The 6,000-nt window shown below is 45.5% G+C and overlaps 1 protein-coding gene across 1 annotated transcript in view; it reads left to right on the top strand.

Annotated features, from left to right (window-relative positions):
- Positions 1-4,353: 4,353 nt before the first annotated feature.
- Positions 4,354-6,000, top strand: part of ARMC2 (armadillo repeat containing 2) — a 92,568-nt gene continuing 90,921 nt past the window's right edge. Inside the window, exon 1 of the mRNA XM_059700768.1 lies at positions 4,354-4,523. The gene's annotated coding sequence lies outside the window, so the exon portion shown is untranslated. The remainder of the gene's footprint in view (positions 4,524-6,000) is intronic.

The following is a 6,000-nucleotide window of genomic DNA, read 5'->3' as shown; positions in this document are numbered from 1 at the left end:
AGAGTGAGTGCACAGGCCACTGCTGCCACAGCCGTCCTGTGACCACCTGGGGAGGCATGACTGACAGACACTCTTTATCATCCCTGTGCTGCAGGGCCAACCCTGAAACAGCCGACCTGGAGGTTTATTGTTAAACAAAAGCATAAATGTCCTGCTACATAAGCTCCTGTGGATGGGGTCTTTTGTTCTTTGCAGTCCAAAGCTTCCAAAAGATGCAGGCATGCTCACTTTGTAATGTCTCACAGTGAGCTTGACAAGGACTAGGGGTTTTCTGATCGTCTCTTTCAACATGCAGGAGGTACCGCAGCAGTTCTTTAAGACAGAGCAATTCATAGTTAAGACTCCTGCTGACTCAACCCCTGAAAACTAGAGCCCTCTCCCTTCCAATGAAATACTAGGAGTTAGAGACTTTGTAATCAACTGGTAATTACGAGGACCCTCATTCATTAGCACCGCTAGCAACACATGACTTGGCTGCTCATGGAGAACGTGGCCTTGGGTGGTGGAAATGCTGTGGGAGGGATAATGTGTTTAAAGGCAAAGTAATACTTAAGGTGTACGAGTAACAGCTGAGCCCCATTAAACAGAGAATTCTAATGTAATTTTTTTTCAGTTAATAAGTTTTAGGACCATTCCACAGTCCTGTGCCTATCCAGTTCCATGAAGTTAGTTAATTTTCATTGCATTGTAAATTTCCACCACGTTGAACTTTAATGTATTTGCACCTTTAAATCTGCAGGCAAAAATTACATAGGCTATCAATTTGATGAACTCGACACAGGGATTATGTGATAAATATAATTAAAGCACCGAGATTCCATATTTACAAAGGCAGAAAGTGTCTTGAAGTGAATATTAGAATTCTAAATTGGTGATTTTTACTCTATGCCAGAAGCAATTTTCCCCCTCTGTGAGTCATGTCTCTGTTATGGTCATAAAAATCATTGGGGAAATTGTAAGCATTAAAGAAGTATTTCTTTAGACTGTACCTTTTAATAATGTATAAATCAAAATAATCTATAGATATTAAATATGAGGGGTGTGTGGTGTAAACTATAATATCAACTATAAAACACATTGGCAGATTGTGTGGGTATAAGTATCTATGAGGTCATCATTTCATTACTTGCATCTTAGAGTGTGTGAAATTATATCACCCATCCTACCATCTATATAACTCTCACTTTAACTCAAAATCCAGAAATCCAGCAGGCATTTGTAAGTGACTGTAAAGATTCTTAAGTTCTCGATCCCTGTAGCCCACACAGGACCTACGGAGATCAGTCTGGGAGAAAATGAAGAGAATTCCCTAACAGGCTCCACAGCCCACGAAGTACCTCTCAATGCTGCGAATGAGAGGCCTCAGCCTGAGAAACTGTAGTGACACGTGTACAATAGCAGAGGGCACACTGGACTTGGGCACCAAAAATACCACTTTCCTACCTGTGTGGCTGTGGGCAGATCACTAATCCTCTCTGACCCTGTTTTCACCACTCTCAAATTGGGAAAATAGTCCCTGAACTAACTATGTTTCAGGCTTATTATAAACTCCAAACAAAGCAATAAAAATGAAATGCTCCAAATGAAAGCAATTTAGAAATTAGGTAGTGCTTTATAAATGTCATATTTACAATTGTTTTGTTTTCCTCTTTAATCTCTCTAAGGTATAAAAATTGTCAGCAATTTTGTTTCTAAGATAATTCCACTTACAAGTTTAACTATGTCAAAGTCTGTTAAATACCCATTAGGTAACCATGGAGGAATAGCAGGGTCAATATAATAGGCCGCTACTACGATAGCCTCGTATTTTCCCATAATGTGTCCTTCCATGTAGTAAACCGGGCAGCTTCATTGCTTTAAATAATTGCTTCCTATGATTCTGTCCTTGCCATTCTTTCAGTTGTTCTAACTTGCCTGGCAGACATTTCCTGGCCACTGAGCTGGCTAGCTTCGGGTTCTAATAGTGTGCTTACGAGGTCTATTCCAGACCAAGATCTTAGGGTGCAAGAGCATAGTTAGTAACCGGCTGCACAACAGGTGTTGAAGCTGAAGTTTCGGTTGCAGTGGTGATTGTATAATCCTCCGTTCCAAAGCGAAGGTGAGGCAAAGTCTCCACAGAGCAAGTTACAAAGAAACATAGACTCCCTGGACCCGAGGGTCCAGGTTGAGGCTAAAAACAAGGAGTCAGAGCAAAGTGGGAGAATGTGTAAGGACATTGCTTTGGAGAGGAGTGCGGGGATGCCACCCCATTCATCTCAAACCCCGTGAGAGGGGTTGCCCAGGGGGGCCTGCCAGAGACTGCAGTTGGGTGGTCCAGAGGATTGGAGCCTGACTCACTCCTGGGAAAACTAAAGCTCCATGTGACAGCCTGGAGGAGGCTGCATGGGGATGGGCCTGCAGTCTCAGAGTCACTGGGGCAAGAGATGTGTGGGGTTTCCCTTGGACAAGATGAGGGTCATCTTGAAACCCATTTAAAGGGGCTGCAGTGAACCCTGAATTTCTAGGGCAGGGAAGGAGTTGTAAGCAACTGTGGAATAGTGCTGCACCCACCCAAAGAGCCCCGGGCGGGAAGGTCCTCATTAATGGGAAACTTCCGAAGGGCCCAGGGAAGACCCACATGAGTTGCTGTAACCATAGGCCAGGCACAGCAAGGTCAAAGGCAATCAACTCCAGGGAGGCGTGCTCCTGCCTTCCCCTCTCCCCACTCCCCATCCTCCAGGGCAGGTGGGTCCTAAGTAGCCTCTAGTGAGGGGGCAGTGGTGGGAAAAGTCAGTTACTGCTGGGAAAGTCAGTTACACACCTGCAGCTGGGATCCTGGGGCAGCAGAGAAGCCTCACTGCCAAGTGAAGTTTGCTGCATTTGTTTATGTCTTGTACCCAACATTATAATTTTGGTTGAAACGTAGTTCCTATATAGGACTATCAGTTTCCTAAAAATGAGCAGAAAATACAAAAACTCAGCCCAACATTCCATCCAGGGGCAGGGGAAGATAACAACACTGAATATATTTTAAAATGATAGTGAGAGACAAAAATGAAATTGTTTTTTGATCACACAAGTTGTGAATTCAAAATACTATGGTTTTATATTCAATGGGCAAAGGTCCCTTTGCACAATGGAGTCTAATGGTCAGTAAAAGGGACTTGATTATTCATGTTCAGTCACGGGATAAAAGATTTCAACGCTGAAGAAACCAAATACTTTGTTTTAGGCCCTCAAATTTCCAATCAACTAATAAATGTTTATTGTCTGCTATGTTTGAAATCCTGTTGGGTACTCTGAAGACGACTGACATTCCTTTAGTGCAGGTTAGTATCATTTACCACCTAGCACAATGCCTTAACACTTAATATGTGCTCAAAAATATCTTCAATTTAATTATTCTTTACCATATACTTAGCACCAAGGGATGTGGCATTTTCCCAATGTTGACAACAACACTTGAGCTGAAAAATTCCCATATGTGTAAAGTGTGGTGCAAACCTGAATGGGGAGTGATTATGGTCTCACTTGTATTTAACACTGTTAAGTGTTGCTGAGTGGTCTAATAGGAGAGAACAGAATTAAACCAGAAAAATATGTGGGGTTCTTTTTGCCGATCAAGTGTTTTGATGCAGTAAAACAAAATGATTGCCCACGGGAGGCCTAGAACTGAATCTAGGTTGTCGCTCACTAGACCTGGGGCCCCTATTTTGTCTCTAGTGAATGGGGATGCCAAGCTGGCTAGCGCAGAGTGGCAGGGATGCTCAAAAAGATAATATTTAGTGTTAATATCCCTTGTAATCCTAAAGTGCTATCCAAATGCACGGGCTCAATCATAGCAACAGTTTAACATTTCGTTCATTGCCACGGTTAACATCTCGTCCATTGCATAACGTTTTAAATCGATTTTCTCACCAGTCTTCACCACCACAGGACCTGGCTAGGACCTACTATTCCCCCCCATTTACAGATTGAGAGGTTACGCCACTAGTTCGACCTAATACAGTGCCGCAATCCGAAGGAGTAAATCCTCTAACCCCTAAACACTCCGCAGGCGGCAGTCCTACTTGTTATTTATAGAGGCGCTGAAATCTCATCGGGGCTCGACACAGGTGGTTCCGTAAGTTGTAAAAGTAGACGCTTTCCCGCCGGGTTCGGCCACGCGGAGCCCTCACTCCCTCCCTCCCATCAAGGGATCCTCGCCCTCCCGGCCTGCAGCCTGACCCAGGCTCCTCCCACGCCTCCGCATTTCTGCGCCAGCGTTATTGGGAGGGGACCTCGGGGCCACCCCTCGCCTCTCGCCACTCCACCCGCCGGGTTTGGCCCCGCCCCGCCCGCCCCGCCTTCTCCATCGCCGCCGCGCCGCCCCGGGGAAAACGGGAAGATGAACTGAAGCCCCGCAGCTGTGACTGCTCCCGCGCTAATCGCAGGTGCTGCGGTCCGGCCAGAAGCCCCCTTTCCCGCGCCCACTCCCAACTCCTTCCCTGGCCCGCTCCTCGGGATTGCCCAGCAGTGACCCGGCTCGGCAGCGGGCGCCCCGGGTAGGTAGTTTGTGTACGGTTGCCATGGAGACGTTGGGCGGCCGGTGGGGCAGACGCGCAGGGTGAAGATGCTGCCCCCCCTGGACCAGTGGAGGAGGGGGCATTGTGGGGGTGAGGGGGGCCGCTCTCCGCGCGAGAGGTGAGGCTCCGCGGGTTCACCGGGAACCCCCTCCTGCTGTCCTCCTTTCTGTTCCCTGATGGAGGGGTGGGGCGGGAAGAGAGGCCCCGAGGGTGCGGTGCCTCCTCGCTCGGCTGGGCCTCGCTGTCTTTACATCTATACACTGAGCATTAGCCGAGTGCGTGGTACGTACTTCACAGACACTCATTAATGTTTGCTGAACCAGAGTAGGGTAGACTAAAGGGCTTTGTCTGGGCAGACCGGGACCCAGTTAAGGTCGCACAAACTGTACCTGGGCTCTTCTATGCAACAGACAGAGCCTCGATAAATAAGTGTAGGTGTAACAATATACATTAAAATGTTCACATCATGCCTTCCATCATTCATTCCCACCACTGTCACAGCAGCCCTTCCATCTCTCCCTGATTTGGAATTACTTTACTTGGTAGAAAAGCAAGTACCACTCTTATTTGTATCCCGTTTTGTGAATTTATGATGTTCTGATTAGTTGTTGATTTAGCATAGTTGACATTAAATAAAATATTTAACAAAGACTCTTTGTTCATAGAGGAAAACACCCCTTATTTAAACTTAAATTTTATAAAAATATATGAAAACTCTGAACAAATGCCATTCCTTTTCTTTTGCAGTGTATTGTTTTTATTCAGGGAGACATTCTTGCTGTATTTTTTACCGCATGGCGCTTGGACAGTAGTAAATGTTTTCTGAGGGCACCATGCTAAAGCGCTTTACGTGAGTGATGTCACTTAATTATCAAAATAATTCTATGAGGCAATTACTATTACTACACATATGTTACAGACCAGGAAACTGAGGCTTAGAGATGTTGGGATCCCTGCCCTAAGTGATATAGCTGCGAATTGTCTGAGTATTTGAACCCTTACTCCAGCATCTGAGCCCTGAGCCACTGCCTCTTTGGATGCTCATATTAACACAAAGGTAATTCAGAATCAGGTAAAGGTCCTGATGATTTGATTTGCAGGGAAAATAGTATGGAAATGGCCAGTCTTTCCCCCGTTGCGAGCATCTTGATAGTTGCAGTATTGCATTTAGCAAGAAGGCTCTGATTCAGGTGTCTGCTGGCACAAAGGTGAAGACAGGTCTTCATCATTAGCTATAAACTTATAAATAATGACTCGAAATTTTTGTACCAACCAATAAGAAATACTTTGTTTAAAACCGTCTCCAGTTTAGAATTTCCTACCACTGATGGTATTCATCTTCTAGTGGTTCTGTGGACACCATAAACTCAGGACAGTGATGCAAGACAGAACTTAGCTGCTTTCTTCTTCCCCTTCAGAGTCTACTCTCCTGTTTTCTTTTAAAAGGTCCCCTTGC

Source organism: Myotis daubentonii, chromosome 6 (assembly GCF_963259705.1).
Source record: "Myotis daubentonii chromosome 6, mMyoDau2.1, whole genome shotgun sequence".
Lineage (NCBI taxonomy): Eukaryota > Metazoa > Chordata > Mammalia > Chiroptera > Vespertilionidae > Myotis > Myotis daubentonii.
This window is presented reverse-complemented; position numbering and strand designations above follow the sequence as displayed.